Here is an 18,186-nt window from a genome sequence, read left to right as displayed (position 1 = left end):
AATTCCAGATAATTCCAAAATGTTCTTGGAAACTTCAGTTAGTTTCTAACATAATAAAGATCTGGCACCTGCTGAATCTAAAAGAGCAGTTTTTCTAAAAAAGCTCTGGAAAAACTGGTTGAAAGGAAACGTTTCATTCCCACACCAAATCTATGCATTGCTTGTGTCCTGATTACTATAATTATTCTCTATTCATTTTGAAATACACTATTATGATAGTTCAGAGTTATTAATTTGTGACAAGTATCTGAAAGAAAGTGCAAAGCTATTTTATGGCATGAAGCACAAAACATTTATTGTTTGTATATTTTTTTCCCTGAGTCCTTTGAATGTCAAAAAATATTTCCTCATACAGAAAGGAAAGCACTATTCTTAGAAGACGTCACATGGAAAAGCTCATACTCTCAGACTAGAAGCCATACCCAAAATAGCAAGAATATGCTTAACACTGTCTTGTCTCATTATTTAGTTGGGGTAAATTAGAGTTCTAAACTCATGTACAGCTTCTTACCTCTGTCTTATGGGTGCAGAGTAACCAACATAAGAACAAATTACATTCTTTTAAAAAGGAAAATCAGAAAATCTTATTCTATGCACATCTGACAGTACTAAGCATAGGGGAAGAACAAACTGCTTAATTTGTCCTACATTAAGACAGTGAGAGACTTCATAACAAATATGCCAGTTAAACAACAGGTTCTCTGTGTTGGTTTCACGCAGCTCTCCCCAGGGAGTCAGATCTAATTTTTTCTAAACAAGCTCTAAAATTAAGATTCACTATGATAATCAGCTTTCAAAACGTCATTGACAAAAACTGAAATCTAAGAAGCTAGGCCTGTTGCTTAAAATCTCTAGTTCAATATGAAAAAAATCACCTTTTATTTCAATTCAGCACAACCTCTTTTATGGCTGTTTATCAACTCAAGTAAACTTTTATGAGCCTGAATGCAATACAAAAGTACTTGATGCGTTTTATAGAACAAGGCATTATTGACATTTCCATATATTAGAGGCTGAGGGAGAAATACGTACTGATGATAGCAGAGTTGTAAAAAGATGGAATAAGTAACCATTTAAGACTATTAGATACTTTCTGGATGTTGGATCACCCAACTTTAACAGTAATATAAGGAGACTCTTTCCCAGCTTTGGCAATTTCTCAGCGTATTTGCTGCATTTCATTTAATGTAAATACATATTTTACCAGACAAGATGGTATGGCTGCTTCTACCCATGGTTAACCACTTCTGAAACTCCCTTGGTGAAATTGTGAGCCCAATGAAATCAGCACCAAATCTTAGCTTAATACATTTCTGTTAACACACTAGCCCTGTTACTATTAACATACAGAGATGTAAACCTTCGTAGAGTAAACCCATACAAAGTGTATGATTCATTTCCCTAAAAGGTAATTTACCATTAGCGAAGTTAGAATTCGTTTCCAACAACCACTGCTGCTACCTTTCTTTTTTAAGATCTTGATTAAAATGGCAACTACTTAGAAGCATTATGCTTAATTTTTTCACTTGCAGTACTGGCAAACAGGGCGCTAACTAGGTAGTTGTCACCTGCGAAAACCTGAAGGTAGAAATAGGAATTAATTAGGGCTGCAATCCTAGAATCAGCATCCTAAGGCTGATTGGAGATTTCTGTTTGACCTATAGATTATGAGTGCAATAAAACAGCCTCAGGAAAGAAAATTCAATGGGAAATATCACTTACATACTCTATATGACTAAACAGCATGATTGCACGTCGTTAAAATTATTTATTAATTAGAAGGACTTAAGTTTTGATTACAGACCATACCTTTTGATACTATAGCAATTGTCTGCCATGCCAGCAGTCTAAATGCAAATACAGAGGGTTGCTGGAGTTTTTTTTTTATTTCTACTGTACTTCCCTATGCAGGAGCAAGCCGTAACCTTAAATGTTGCCCCTGAAGTGATTTCTCAGAGTGGTAGCCCCACGCTTTCGAAGATCGGGAAACAACTTTATAGCTTTAAATCAGGCTGTTTTGACACCATCCACTACAGTATTTCGTTCTTTTATCGGGAGGAGGGGAGCCCGGCAGGGCACCGCAAGCTGCCGCCCCAGTCAGCGGGGGACGCCTCCCTCCTGGTTGCGAAGGGGAACAAGCACCAAAAACAGCCCCTAGAGACAACGACGGAGCCGGGAAACCCTACCACAGGCTCCCTTCTGCCACAAACCCCCTTTATTACCCCCAGGACTCGCTGCCCACAGCCCGAGCACCGGCACCGGGCGCTGCCGCCGGCCCCCAGCACTGAGGTGAGGAGCCTCGCGCGCAGCCCTTCCATCGCACCTGCCGAGCCCTGACGGCCCCCCCGCCCCGCCTTAGCAGCGAGCTCGTGCCGCTGGGGCCGGCCGCCCCTCACAGGCCCTCGTAGTCCCCTCACAGTACCTCACAGCCTCACTCAGCGGTATGGGGCGAGGCTGGCCCCGTCCCTTGGGCAATGCCGCCGTTAGATGAAAGGCTGGAGGGTGGGGGACAGCGGGAGAGAGCCCGGGGGGCTCGTTCCTGGAGGTGTCCCGTCAGGAGATGGCGCCCGGGGCGCCTGGGCTGAGCTGTGGCTCCCCTGAGGGGAGCGAGGAAAAGCAGGAGATGAGCACTGAGGTAAAGCAGGGGCTGTTCAGCTGAGCACACCCCATTCCCCTTATCATATGTATAATACAGAATATATATATATATTCTATACTGTATATAGAAAGGGTCTGTCAGAGGGTGCTGCTCTGCGACGTTCTTCTCCCTCAGGTTTTTGTGTGAGGAGGTCTGGGCTCGGTGCTGGCTGCGAGCCCCTGGCTTGGCAGAGGCTAGCAGGGAGATGCAGGTGAATAGGCCCCTGTGGAGATGGAAAATGAGACCAGGCTGCCAGAAGCTGTTCTTAAAAGTGCTGTGGAAGTGATGGCTGCCCTCTTTACCCATGCTAATCTGTGCCTGTCTTGGAGTTTGAACTGACACTAGCTTTTGCTTGAAGCATATTCCTCACAGCTGCAGCCCAGCATCATACTGATTATCATGTTTAACCCCCTTCTCCCTGCTTTTTTTGTAAAGCCACTTAAATTTGCTGTTGGACTTATATGCTAAAAATTGACAATACTAGATGTTAATGTCAACCACATGACAATACTAGATTGACAATGGCTAGATGTATGTTTCACTTAAACTGTTTGAGATCTGCACCATAAATATTTGTATGCTGGACAGTTGAGTGTCTCTTGCTCATAATGCTATGGCATAACATAAAACAGACTTAAAATGATACAGGCTGTACCGTATAAGAATTTTAATTCTGTTGGGATAGATGTTTTCACGATTATAAAAAGCTATAGACAATGGTAGACTTAGAAGTGATGCAATACACACTCTATTTCTCGTAAAAATTATGAGGGAACCTATTAAAGAGGGTCCAACATCATCCAAAGCAAACTGATGAAATGGACTGAGTTGATGTGAAAACCAGCGGGAAGGTGCATGTGTATAAAGGGCATCGTGATTCCTGTCAGGGCTGTGACGGGGAAGAGCTGTCGTGAGACTGAAGGGTCATGTGGGATGGGTTCAGGCTGTGGGCCGACAGCTGAACCGTGCTAACTGAAGCAAATCAAAAGATTCATGGCTTTGTTAATGCCACTGGAGTTTTAAACATTCTTTTTAATAACAGGCAAAGTGCTTAAGGCTCTGCATTATATGGGTTTGGTGCCATCTGAAGACCAGAGATGACAAATAGTACTATAACTGTGTGGTCTAGGACAGCTGTCAAGATGCTATTAAATTTAGTTGTTAAAGGGAACATAAATCTTATGTCTCAGCGCAGTAATTCAGTAATTCTTTTTTCTTTTTTTTTTGGGTTGTCATTTTGCACTACTAGACAAACATGATAATAACTCAGAATAGTTCTTGGGATTTGATCTATGGCAAGTAAAGGTGGTTTTCTCTCCTTTTCTTGGGAATCTGTTTTTTAAGCAAAATCAGGTATTAAAAAGTTTTGGCTGAAACCAAGAGGAGAGAGGGATGAAATCAGAAATAGTCTTGAATGCTTATGGTTTGAGTTCTCCTTGTTTAAACGATATTCTGGTTCTTGTCTTCAAAAATCCTGAACAATATTTGTTGAAACCCAGAGAGAGTGTCACGCAAATACGGTGTCATGCAAATATACTGTCATCCAACTGAGGTTCTCATCGCTAAAAGGAGAATGGGAGCTTGAAGGAATTGTAGTTTCCCTGAAATAATTTGGTAGCGTATACAGATTAATGTTTTTGAAGATATGTCTCCATGTATTTTCAGAACCTGGATATTCAAGCTTTCAAGTAAACTTCGACAAATTCAAAAAATATATATTTAGTTCTTTAGAAAATTCATATTCAACACAGAAGAAAAGCATAGCAATGCAAACTCATCGGGCTACAGAACCATGATAGAACAGAAAGGAAAACAAGAGAATGGTTTGACGCAGTTTCTTTTAAACAATAAGCAAAGAGGAATGCTGGTTGATCTAATGTAGTTTCTGGCAAGGAATCAGAAAGAATTCATTGTTATCTTTGCTTTTTCTGCACGTCCATTAATGTGCAATGTAAACATGAAAAATAGCATGTGCCATTGGTGCTGCTTTCTTTCTATAGGAGAGAACAAAATATAGGGTAATAATATGCAGCAGCATGAAGAAGTTCTGCTACTGCAGAAGTGTTGGATATTTGATGATAATACAGCCAAAAGATCCTGCACCTTCTTCTCATTAGCTTGGCCTCTCCTGAAAGCTGACACTAACAATGTATTTATGCCACTTGTTGTGACACCATCGGTGTCCTGCCCAATGTATGCTAAAAGTCTTTTTGTTGGTTGATCTGCTGTCACACTAAAACTTAATTAGGCAAAGTGATTCTCTTCCCTCTTCCTTTCCCATTTCTACAGCAAATATTGTAAAATTACTACTTTGTACATAGAGACCAAGAATATCACGATATCTATGTGCTTGGTCATCTATCAGTGAAAATCTGCAAAGATACAATTTCAGCCCACCAATATTAAGAGAAGAGGGGAGAGCCGGCTACAAGCACTTGTTCTTTTTTGGCCTGTTTTCCTAGTTCCCTTATTAATAAAGTATTCTGTACTGTCCCTGTATTTTTCTGATCTTTTTGTTTTCTGCCTTTCCTCCTCTCTGTTTTGGTAGTTTTGCTGATGAAGTTTAACTACTTCAAACAACAAATGGGAGTTCACATTGATTTTCAACCCCAATGCAATAAAATTTAAGTACAGGTAGAAGAGCCTTGTATGGGAAGAGAACTCATGACACTTCCCTCTTTTTCTAAAAGTCTGAATACCTTCTTTGCTAAACAAGAGTTACACTGATCCCTACAAATCCATGATATATTGTTCCTACCAAAGGTATTAGACTTTGCTGGTTGCATTTACAAAAACATATGGAAAATTGGTTTTCTTTCAACATGATATTTTTAGCAGTGTAATTGCTGTTGCTGACTGAGGTAGACCTCTTAACATGAGTGAAAAGACTCATAATTTAACTTGTCAGAGTAACAGTTTTTTTTTTTTTTTCCAAATCCTTAAGCTGAACTTTTTAACTATTAAAATGAACAATTTTGTTGATTTTTTTTTTCCTTGAAAAATTTTCCAAGCACACACACTTGAAAAAGAACAAATCCTCCACAGTATCTGGAATATTGACCATGCTTTTGTGTGGGGTGACAGGTTTGAAACATTTCTATTTTTTCTTTTTCCAGAAAGTCACAGCGCTGGAACAGACTTCTGAGATGTAATTAAAGGTAATAGCTTCAAATCCACTAAAACTCCTAAGTGTTTGTTACACACTCTTAGTTATCCATAATTGAATATGCAGTTAAGATTTTAGTCGATTTGTCTGAAAGTATTTCAGTTCATTGGCTTTATAAAATCTCCTGGGCCAGTCATTACATTACATTTGCTGAATACCTTCCTTCATCACTCTCATTTTCCAGTTAATGCTCAAGCCTGCTTCCATGCAAAGGGCTGGTGCTTGAGAAATGAACAAACTACATCTTGATTTTGTTTATATACATTTGGGTCCCAATCAAAACCCTCACACTGAAAACATTTATGTTAATTTTAGACATTAAATTTAGCAAGATTACTCATGAGTAATTTTCACAAGTGCTATTGTCCCAGAACATACAGATGAAATGAAATTTGTGACCTAATATATTACTTTTTTCCTGTGAATATAAATTTCACAGGAGAACACTGTTTTTTTCCATCTTTATTTTTAAAAGATTGGCCAAAATTATGAGTTTTATTAATAGGATTTTTTCAAGACATAATCTATAAATTGACAATGTAAATACAAAAAAATATCAAATTCATACTTTATGTTGCTATCCCTTGCCTTTCTGTAAAACTACTCAGATTAAGTCTGTAAATCTCACCATAGCTTTGCATTCAGTTTGGGCAAAGAAACACCATCATTTTCTAACAAATGTCATTTCTAGTTTCTAATGAGCTAGCAAATATCATTGTGTGACTTTTATTACTATTAATTCTTGCTTACATATCTGTGTTTATTTTTCTTCTGAACCATAAAGAATTATTTCTGTTTGCCATATCTTAGGCTTAATAAACTGTCTAGGTTCTTCAGGTGAAACAAATATTACCTCTCGGACCTAAGTAGTGAAGGAATTTAGGATGATGCCCTTTATCTCTATTTTACGGAGGTGAAAATAACATTGAAAGAGGAAAGGACTCATTGTTCATATACTGTTTACACAAATCTACTGCTGCAGTCTGGTTTACTCTTTTATCCATGCAAAATTGAATTGAGATTGTTATTCTCAGCATACATGGAGGGATATCTTTGAAAGTATTGTAAAGGCTATGGAATTCAAGCTTTTTTTTTTTTTTAGTTCAAATTGTTGGTGTAGATTATACTGTAATTAATCCCAGCATTGCAGATGCAAAATTATACGGAATTTGTTCTGATCTCTGTTAAACTAGTGTCAGTGTGTGCTTTTACCACCCAATAAAGGGTCTTTCCCAGGCTTTTGTTACTTTGTCATCATGAAGGGGGCACCTTCTGCAGCTTTTTAGCTGAAGTGCCTTTTTCATGTTAAATGAAAAGTATTTGCTGTTTAACAGTTGTTGCTGTTTTGTTACCTGAAGCATTTGCCTGAGGAAAAAAAAAATCACTGAAACATCCCAAAAGATTTCCTACCATTGTCAGCTTGACAGCAGTATGATGTTTTGATTTAGATTAGTGGCTCATAATGGCTGCTATTAAAACTTTTGCTTTCCCTGAAAACATTGTATGTCAATGGCTTCTTCTGTAAGAAGATGAAGGAACTTGTCTTGAAGGAGAATACTTTGTGCTTAGGATTCAAGTTCTTTTGATTTAGTCATTTTTATTCTTTTATAAAACATGATTTTATTATTTTTATAATTTAATTTACTGAGTTGAGAGAAGTTACCTAATAATTTGGCAGCTAAGAACTATTTTACGTTTCAAAGGTAAAATATTCAGCTGAGCCAAATAAACCTTGCAAAAACAGTATGTATTTATTCCTCACCCAGATCATTTCTTGAAGCCATCGCTTGGCCTAAAGCAACAGCAAGTGAGAAGTGGTAGAGATAAGCCCTTCTCATTCTGATTGCTGCTAGGGAACTGCCCCAAAGCCTGCAGCAGTAATTGTTCCCAGCATTAAAGAGTACTTCATTAACTGTGTTCTGCTTCTATTTGACCTCACTTTAGACTTCCCTAAACAACGGATTCCATTATGTGCCTTGTTACTGACAAATTTCCATCATACCTTTTTGCGATTTGATTGAGAAGAGAAGCAACAACAGGCCAAGCAACTGGGCAAAACAGACCTCAGAAATGTGAGTTACGATTCACTTCTGTAGTTTAATGGAACAGAGATGTTCTCAGTTCTTCCATATAATGTTTTCTCATTTAAAATAATACAAGTTAAACAAGTGCATAGATGTAGTTAACCAGGAAAATGATTCTGAAGAAAGCTGTCACAAAAACTTGATTGATGCACCAGCTAAAGAGCAGTTTCTTCCTCACTGATTGTGGCCTTAGTTAATTTGTAGGATTCAGTAAGAATACTCAAATCTACTCAGAATGAGTTGCATTGGAAGTGCTTGAACTGCAGTATGACTGTTATGCAGTCCTTTATGCAAAAGCTAGAATTTTCTGTGTTATTTCCTATATAATTCAGCTCAACTGCTCTGTGCAGATGGTGTCCTAAGAGGTTGGTGTTGCTTCTAGAGCTGAGCTAATCCCATAAACTTCATAGCCATGCTTACTAGGTATTCAAGTGTAAGTTAGCACATTCTATATTGAAGGAAGCTGAAGAATCTTCATACCTAGTGCTAATATTCTGTAAACTAAATAAATTGCCAGCAGAAATTGCTTGAGAAAAGTGTTAGTTCAAGGGACTGATGCTTCTTAAGCAAATCTTGCAGTCTTGAGCCTTCTATGAAACTAATGACAATTTTATGTGAACAAACTTGGGGGTGCTCTTGATAGCACAGGGAGAAAATGGAACACTTGCTAACAACTGGGTAAGTTTAGATATCCAACTCAGTAGACAGTTGAAAAATGTCACCCTTGGCTTCTGCTTCTTTGATTCAGACTGCGGTGCATAGAAGTCAAATGACTGTAACCTGTTCCCATCTGCCCCTAACCCCAAGCCAACCAATCCTTATGTGTTCACCATTGTGAACACTGTACAAATTGTTGTTCAAGCTACCACATGCAGCTCAAACACTGTACAAATTGCCATTCAAGCTGCCACATGCAGTTCAGATATTTGCATATCTGCAGTACCATACAGCTGTGACCCAATAATTTCATGGCTATCATGAGAATTATGAAATTGCGATCCTCTTGCAAAAATACCCCCCACCCCCCCACCACCCCAATTTAAGCTGTAACAATGAAATGCTCTCACTAAGCATACTTTCTGGGAGGTTGCATAATGAGTCCTGCTTTTGGTCACAAAAATAAGTAAGCTTTTTTTAGCTATACCTACCCAAACTAATGTCACTCCAGGAAAATCAAAGGGTTTTTATTAGAATCAAGTTAACTGTATGTCCTCTACAGTGTAATTATAGAGCTTGCTCTGTTAAATAGAGGCAAAGAAGAATACCTATTGCTCTTTCTTTGTGTAAAAGTCAGGTCAGAACAACAGCACCCGTGTTTCGTACCTGTTCTGCCTAATAGTGTAACTCAGGAACTACTTCTTCCCACTGCAGTGTGAACTAGAGCAATTAACAGCTAATCTTTTCTTTCCCTTAGAAAATCACATAAAATTTTCTTTCGCTTTCTAGCCCAATTAGTGATTATTTAGACTGTGCTTGTTTTGCAAGTCTTAAGCCAAAGAACATCAATTTTCAGAAGTTCAGTGGTCCATCTTCCTGTTGCTGAGGGAGTTGGGGAGTGTGAAGGGAAGTGGAATAAAAAGCATATGTAAATGGAAAATAGCACCCCAAATCCACAGCTCACCCATAAGGTAGCCTTAATTACTAACAAGTTCGTAGTTTGTTCTGTTTTCAAAAGATGATTTAGAAAGTTAGATTCAAACAGTAAAAATATCCTCAAATCATCTTATCTTTCTCCTTTAGAGAGAACAACATTGTAATAAAGTTGAGTTGGAACTGTGACATGAGTTAAGAAAAGATATTTGTACTTGGCCAAGAACTTTCCAGTGGTTTCACAATATATTCTCTTTTTAAATGATTGGTAGTCAGTCTTCTGTGAGCTGACAGATAAGAACTGAAGCAAAGAAAATATCAAGTCATTTAATGAAACTGATGTCAGAGTAAACCTGTATGATGAGGGATTATATTCAAAACAATGAAAATCATCTGAAACTTTATTTGGGTAAAAGGGACACCTTTTCTTCTGACTTGGTGACTAAGAAGCATTCACACACCATTTCCTGTGAGTAGATACAGATTCACAAACTGAGTGCAAGGGAGAGGATGTTTGATCCAGATATACTAGCAAGAGGCAGAAAATGTACTTTGAATATCCAACTTCTGGTTTATGATAGTCTTTTTTCATGATTGAAGATACTAGTGCTCCCATGGTACCCACTCATTTCTCCAGTCCTCAGAAAGACTGCCTTTAAAAGATCTCAAAAGCCAGAAAAAGTGCAATGGTCATATAGTACATATTTCATCAACTGTGAAGGTATGCAAAGCTGTTAAGAATGTACCTAGGTTGAAGTAAGAGGTAATTCCGTCCTGTGGGATTATTCATTCTTTTAATCTAAACACACCTAATACTTCGATGCATTGGTTTCTTTACTGACAAATATTTATTTAATACGTTTGTAATAGTCAGCCTGCATGTGAAATTTCAGTCTTTTTCCTAAACTTCATGCGCAGTCTTGTAGATAGCTTTTAGTTATATATTCAGTATTTTTCCTTGTGGATGTTTCTCTGTGGGGAAAAAAATATGCAGTCATGATATCACACAATGACAGATAACCATTACCAACAATACAACTGTCATTGTATCTCACAGAGAGCATGTAATTATTTTCTATGATACTTGCATTTTCTCATGATGTGTAACATAAATGAATCTCATTAATTTATGAATTGCTGAAGTCTTCCCCTTTAGTTTGTACAAGTGTCTCAAGCCATGTATGCAGAGAATCCTGGAGGTGAATAATTTGAAACCATATGTTTACTGTAGGACAGGTATCAATACTGGGAGAGAAAAGAGGGATTAGCCAGTACAGTTTAGCAGAGATTCACTGAATCTACTAGCATTTGTGTTTTTTGTTTTTGTTTTTTTTTTCCCCTTTGGTAAATGAGTGTGTGTAGGGTGATCAGCAACAAAGGGACCAATTCTCGTAACTAAGAAGTATTTGAGAAAGGATGCTCAGATTTTATTTGGCAGTAGGAGTACAAGTAATGCCATCTAGTTACATTAACATGTCCTCTGATACTAGAACCTCCATCAGGTTCTAAAAATTACTTAATATGAATAAAATATTTATTTTCTCCTTGTATAATGGATGAGCTGTCCTAAAATAGAGTCATGTGAATAAACCACTCTAGCTCAACAGCAAAATACTCAAGTTGACATCATGCCTCTGTGTATGAGACATGACTGAATCAGTTCTTCTTAATACAGTCATAATAATAAAATCATAAGACTTGGGGATTTCTGTTATTCCCAAGAAGAACACCCCAGCACATGCAGAAATATTCACTGCAACAGTACATTCTAACCTTATGCTTGTAGAAAAGTGTAATTTTGTTTGTGGTCCTCAAATACAGTCTTAACTCCCTTTTCTGCAGTATGTGTGAAATCCTAGTTTGAGTATCTCATGTATTGTGTAAAGCAAAAGCAAGGGATGTTAAGCAATATAGTAGCCCACATCCTTCCGTGGAACTGGTTAACACCATTTGAGAGACTGGCCCATGCAGAGAAAATAGATGAAAAAATAATAAGATTACATCATTCCTACAAGAAATGTGTCATTGAGCATAACCTGGTATTTAGTTACATGATTCAAAAATGATATATGGATACTAGATTTTTACTGTTGCTTATCAAAACATCTACATTTTCAAAAAGAATTGGATTTGACTCCTGATGAAAGACTTCTGTCTTGCAAAAATGAGGGTAAATTAATTATTAATAGTTAAATAATTACAATATTAATAATTAAATAGCAAATACAAATTTAAATACATATTTTCCTAACCTCAGTGAAAAATGACTTCTAAAGATGCACAAAGTTTAAGCATTGGCGAGATACCTACCTTCTCAGGCAATCCCCCTGTATAACTGGTAGAGATGGTGTCATCAAACCCTTGAGCTCCTGCAACCCCTCAAACTCTCTGTGTGCTGCCAGCCCCATACAGCTGTATCTTGTAGCACAATGTGCCTTATTTGAGAAACACTATATTATGGGACTTGTGCAATGGAAATCACCTTGATATTCCACTGGAGGGAAGGAGGGGAGATTCATTTTTGTTTTCAAGGGATGGCAGAAAGTTCACCATTTTCCTTAAATTAATTAGAAGCATAGGAGGCACAAGGTGAATTTGTATCATACAATGGAAATGTGTGGAATCTCCCTAGGTAGTGCCAACCCATAAAGGCTTGAGCTCTTATACTCACGTTACGAGTGCTCAGCAGGGATATAAGCGTAGGTCTGAAAGCAGTATGGCTATCACAGTGCTGTGACTGAACTGCTGCAACTCCCCTATTCCCTGTTCTGGTGCTGTGTTGGATGCTGCTTGTTCAGCTGTCCATGCACCATGCTTTGTTGTGTGACAAAGACGTGCCTATAGAGATTCAGTTTTCAAACGCAGATTGAAAAGTAGATGGTAGTTGTTTTAACAGAGCTTTCCAATGCTGTATGGTACAAGGACACAAAATGCCTTGTTTCATGAAAGGGTCACAATCATTCTTAAGCTGTTCTCTGAGGCATAACCATTTCTTCCCCTCTGTGCATAGCACCCAACATTGGTACATTAATTCTAGATGTTATAGTAGTGAAAATAATAAACAAAGACACTTTACCTGAGCAAAATTCCTAGTTAGTCTCCTCAGTGAATATTTTGAGACCAAGATTACAGAACAAATGTTTTTCTTACAGCTCTGTGCTGTAGGCACAGATAGAAAAGTTGAACAAAGAATCAGCAAATTATTATCAGCACCTCCAGCTTATAGTACCTAAAGGGGGCCCACAGGAAAGCTGGAGAGGGACTGTTTATCAGGGAGGGTAGTGATAGGACGAGGGTCAATGACTTTAAACTGAAAAAGGTAGGTTTAGATTAGATATTAGGAAGAAATTCTTCACTCGGGGTGATGAGGCACTGGAACAGGTTGCCCAGAGAAGCTGTGGATGCCCGTGGCCAGGCTGGATGAGGCTGTGGGCAGCCTGGGCTGGTGGGAGAGGTCCCTGCCCATGGCAGGGGATTGGAATCAGATGGTCTTTAAGGTCCCTTCCAACCCAAACCATTCTGTGATTCTGTGACAAAACTTTTAAGTCCAAGATCTGATCTGCAAATAGCGAAGCCAAGGCTTTCCACTGTTATGTTTCTCAGTCATAATTTCTGGTAAGATCTTACTTACTGATAGTAAGTCAGTTCTGTTAAAGTTTAGTCCTGCCTTGTTTCCATAGATTTGCACTCAGCATGTGGGTTTTTTATTTAGAGAACAGTCCAAGAACTACGTATCAACACTTGATGAGAAAATGCTTCTCTCTCCACTGCGTAAATGCATCATAACTTACAACCCCTCATTCTTCATTAATATGCAGTTAGACAATTTATACACTACTTTATTCATTAGCATATAAATTGCCACCAATATGCTGCATTCCCAGAGCAAAAATAAACCAGTGTGAGGAAAGGAAAAAGCTACCACAAAAATATGTTGTGTTTTTATATCTATAGTTGCTTCAGTGAATTATAACCCAACAGAGTCAAACAGTTACGCTTTGCTTCATTATGCAGAAATGCTGCTGCGATCATTTCCTTACCAGTGTTGATCCCTTACATTTTGAAATATTTTAATATTTTCTGAAACTGAATCATTATTTCCTGTTCAAGAAAAAAGCAAATATTTTTGTAAAATATTCTTAATAAAAAATTTACATCAGGTTGTTATTATTTATGTTACAATGTCACTCAAGCTGCAGACTATGGCAGTAAAGCTTAACCCTACAATGAAGGGATGCTAGTGTGACTATGGTAATGAATGCAGGGCTGCTCTTTTAATATGAAGCTGCAAACTCCTTGCTTACATGTGACACAAAAGTGTCTTATTTTCAGTAGGGATATCAGTATTCCCTATGACAATATAGTTTGGACACCTACTTACCGGTCTGGTAAGCAAACGAAACAAGTTCTCCAGTCATAAAAGACTAGCTTTGTTAGCACATCTGTGTTTAGAGATTTTTTTTTTTTGCTGGTCCAGTTTGGAGCTTTGACAGATAAACTTGAGTCTTGCTGCTGTGGCTTAAGAGGATGTTGACTCTTCTGATCATCCTGCAGTAGAGAAAGTGACCCCACATTTCAACCACTGCAATGCAATGTCAAATTTTCAGCACAATGAAGAATCTTTCTAGACTGCTTCCCAACACATGCAGGAGTAACACTGTCTTTTAGCACCTGAATTCTTTGAAATTTCAGGATGTTCATTCTTTAAATTCTCAAGGTAGTATATTTATGTATTAAAAGATGTCAATACATATTCAATTGAAATAATTTTATATTTTTATAGCTATATTTGTCAGTATTTTCAGATTCCAATGATCTTTGGTGTTTCCCTTTTTTTTTTTTTTTTTTTTGCCTTGCGGTACCAGATATGAACACGTGCTAGTGCTCAGTCACTTAGGACTGGTATGAAGCACTAAGGCAACTGCAGAATCTTGGATTTAAACTAGTACTCACCAACTGCTAGTTTCCTTAAGGTCTGAAGGGTATGTGTACTATAAACTGGCCAAAACTGAAGTATGAGATCTCATTGTAAATTATAAAATGTTCAGAAAAAGCACAATGAAATCCTTCTCTAGTATAAATACCACCAGATTTAAGCAAATAAAATACAAAATTAAAGTGCTTCAAATTAAAAATGATTTTGATCTAATGAGGAATTCTGATGATCTTAGGCATTGTACTGAGGGAAGATTTCTGTTAAGTTTTTATCTAGCTCTAAAAATTTCTTAAGCTTGTGAAGAACATTTCAGATTCCAGTTTGGATCTTTATGTAAATTAATAAGTTACCTATCCTCCAGAGATACCCGTTTGGTCTAGTTGTAAATTCTTGAGTAAGGCATGTGCACATGGTAAGCCAATGGAAGTTTATGCACAGCTGTACTATCGTGTTCCCACACCAAATAAATCTTACTAATTATGCAGAAGATTGTTTCTCTATTGCATCCTAATGATTTACCTTCTGACTGTACTAGGATACATGATCTTTATGTATAATTATGCTGCTATAATTATCCTGGAAGATTTGTTGATAGGGGTTATTTCATAGACCACAATAAAAACTTACATTTCAGACAGTCAGTTTAAAGTAGTTATGACCTTCATCTCCATGCAGCTTTGATTCATCTGGACTGTACTTTCAGTGGTAGGTTCTCAGTGCTAAATAATAATCTCCTACCTATTTTCATGTAGAAACAAAATTTCTTTTAAGATAGGAAGTGTAATAAAAATACTAACAAATATCACTGGACTGAATGAACAAAGCATCCCATACTGTAACAGCCCTTTTAAAGACAGGTATATATTAAGATATGCTATCATTGCTTTCTATGCAATAAAGCAGGCAAAAACCTTCATCTTTCCCTTCTTGCATTATGCCAGGTTTTTGGCTGCACAAATGTCTTCTGACCCTGAATGGCAGAATGGAATTCACACCAGTCTCAGAAAAGGCTCATTTGTATTTTCAGTTTCCTACTGATATTAAGTAAAACTTATTTACTTTATTGCTTTAAGAAAGACCAGTAATAAATATTTAGGAAACTTCCATGAAGACAACAGTTTATCAGAAAAGAAGATTCTCTCCCTTTGCAGCAGTATTAAATCCTTATTTTTCCATCCCACACATCAACTCTGAAACTATTACTAGTTGCTGTCAAAATAAACAAACAAAAACCCATTAAGCTTGGAAAGCACCATGTTAAATGTTAAATCTTATTTCTCCAGAGAGCAGCACTCGTTTTTTCCTTCCAAAGGAAGAAATCAGTGTTCTTATCCTACTCAAACGTGGCAGCTGCAACACTTAATCTCAAGCCTTCTTGCATGCAGACCAAATCATTTTACTTGATCAATAAGTATTTCTTGATATAGACATATATGCAAAAGTTTGAGAAAGCAGAGAATAAGAGGTCTCTTCTGTGGATGCATAATATCAAAAAAAAAAAATCTGTGGAAAGGAGAATAGCTGTGTATTTGATTACTGATGTAATTCTATCAGACTGGACATGTTGTTTTCTTGTTTTAGATAAATGTATTACATCTAAATGAAGAACAGTAACCTCTTGTAGAAAAAAAAAAGTTTCAAATAATCAAACAAAACACAAAATCCAAAAATCCAACACGCTTTGAGCGTATTATTTACCAGCCTGTGCAAAGTCAGATCTTCTGTTTGGTCTGAATTGTTCCCATCTGGTTTAACAGAGAGACATCAGTTCCTCTCCAGACTGTGCTGAGGGTTTCAGCTGATTGCTGTCTTTTGTGCTAATAAGCACAGACCTCATTCTGCCTAACGATGGAGCTCAATAACATGAACATCTGGGGAAGCACAAGGTGTCTTGTTAACAGTCTTGCTAGCTCCACATGTAGGATTTCAATGAATCCTTAGTGTTGTGGCAGTTTCTTTGATAATAGAATTAATTAGCAGGCTTGATTTAAAGCGCTGTTGCTCTGGTGTGGTGTCTTCATATGAAGGTCTCTTGACCTGTCTTCATAACTCTTGCTCTCAGTGTAGAACAGACACTTCTTTAAAAACGAGAGACAAAAGATAAGATCATCCATTTTTGCTCTTTGACCCTACCTGTGATTTCCTTAAAAAAAAAAAAAAAGTTGGGCAAACATAGACCATTATTAAAGATAATGACCTGAAGCATTTGATATCATTCTCTGAAACCTTCTGGCAAACATTGCTTTCTTCCTTCTGTGTTAAGGATGTTTAGGGACATACAAAAAGCCTAACTTGTCTTATCTTTTCTTCTATTGTAGACTCATGCAAAATCCGCATGATCCATCATGGGCATTCTGTTACAGGTCTACCAGGAAAATGGAAGTGAATTACAACAGAAAATTTGAGGGACATACCAAATTAAATGAAAAATTTGCTCTTTAAAAAAATCTTATCAGAAAGTAGTTTGTTGAAACAATTTAATGTTTGATTCAGATGTCAGGAGAATTGATTGCTTAGAAGGCTAGAGAGACCTGATTGCAAAAGACAGATGAGGAATGGCAGAGGGTAAATTGCTAGGGTGCCGGAGGTATTTATGTCACTAACATTGACCGTTAGCCTGATTTTAAATGTATTAACTTGTATGTCAGATGAAAAGTATGTTAGTATGCTTGAGGTAGTTTTAATTCCTGTATTTATTAGAACATAGGCAAACACTAGAAACTAACAGAAATATGACTGCTAAGCTTGTAAGAAAGAATGTATACAAAATACACATTTATAGTTTTGCTTGCATGATAGCTTCAAGAGTTATGGAATTCATCAGGACAACAGTACTTGTGCAAATGACCTTGGACACATTGAATTTTTCATTCAAGAGTCAATTGCACATGAGCTGTAGGTATGGCAGCAGGCCTAGCAAACCCAACACTGTATTTTTTTTGTCTGGCACCCACAAAATCCATAGAAAAATAAAGCCAAGCCAAGTCAGCCACCTGTAAGCACTAGCACTTGTGATTTTTAGCTTCATAATGTGATTATGAGATATAGATGCTATCTATATTATATCATATATTATATATATTATATCTATATCACTATCCCCCACTTCACATGGGAAAGTTAAACATGAGATGGTTTAAATGTCTTGTGTAAAATTAAGAATTAGATTTTTATCTTCTAAGCCCCCATCAGGAGCTTTCTATTCTTTCATGTTTCTGTGTCACTATCATATACTGAACAATGGCTGTGGAGGAAGGGAGAATAAGGATTAACTGTACCCTGCATAGAATGAACATATCATTGTTTTGTTTATCTGTGAACCTCTGTGAGGACATAAATGCTATTCAAACTCATTTCTTATCTATCCCTGTTTCATCTAGTTTCTGGCAGGACAGTAAATCTGAATAGGTCAGTAGTTGCATTGCTATGAAAAGTTAAAAATCATGATGACTGTGATTGATACTGGCAGACAGCATTGGCAGATATTTAAATTCTTTGTATTATTGTATGATCTATGCCTGCTAGGTATGAACCATGACTTAGATGAACTATATACTTGTAAAAAAAAGAAAAAAAAAGAAAAAAAATGCAATGCAGATTGCCACCTTTACCTTCTAGTAAGTGTAAGGCAGTGTATCCCTTTATTCCCTCTACTTGCTCATATGACAGTTTGTTTGTACCTTGAAAAAAAATGAGCAAGAAGCCTGAAATGGAAGACTTTAACTCAAAGTTAAAGGCAGTATGTAAATTATTGACTTGATTACTAAATGGG

At 37.2% G+C, this 18,186-nt stretch overlaps 1 protein-coding gene and 1 long non-coding RNA gene across 6 annotated transcripts in view; one reads left to right on the top strand and one right to left on the bottom strand.

The window, feature by feature from the left end:
• The first annotated feature begins 1,596 nt into the window (after positions 1 to 1,596).
• The window catches only part of TMEM132D (transmembrane protein 132D), a 288,698-nt gene continuing 272,108 nt past the window's right edge, over positions 1,597 to 18,186 (top strand). Inside the window, exons 1-3 of one of the 3 annotated variants that reach the window (XM_080559655.1) lie at positions 1,597 to 2,635; positions 5,755 to 5,796; positions 7,749 to 7,876. The gene's annotated coding sequence lies outside the window, so the exon portion shown is untranslated. The remainder of the gene's footprint in view (positions 2,636 to 5,754; positions 5,797 to 7,748; positions 7,877 to 18,186) is intronic. The other 2 variants (XM_080559647.1, XM_080559648.1) reach the window with 2 other exon arrangements.
• On the bottom strand, positions 9,004 to 17,389 carry LOC308179465. Of its 3 annotated transcripts, XR_013940386.1 has the most exons (5): positions 16,113 to 17,389; positions 15,042 to 15,152; positions 13,860 to 14,026; positions 12,555 to 12,637; positions 9,004 to 10,450 (listed from the first exon to the last, which is right to left on the bottom strand). It is a non-coding gene; the product is annotated as an uncharacterized lncRNA (long non-coding RNA). The 3 variants fall into 3 exon arrangements; XR_013940387.1 differs by lacking the exon at positions 12,555 to 12,637 and having other exon boundaries at positions 9,011 to 10,450; XR_013940388.1 differs by lacking the exons at positions 9,004 to 10,450; positions 12,555 to 12,637 and adding an exon at positions 12,649 to 13,579.

This window comes from Anser brachyrhynchus (genome assembly GCF_964034855.1).
Source record: "Anser brachyrhynchus genome assembly, chromosome: 17".
Classification (NCBI taxonomy): domain Eukaryota; kingdom Metazoa; phylum Chordata; class Aves; order Anseriformes; family Anatidae; genus Anser; species Anser brachyrhynchus.
The sequence above is the reverse complement of the archived record's forward strand: the minus strand, read 5'-3'. Positions and strand labels throughout refer to the sequence as shown.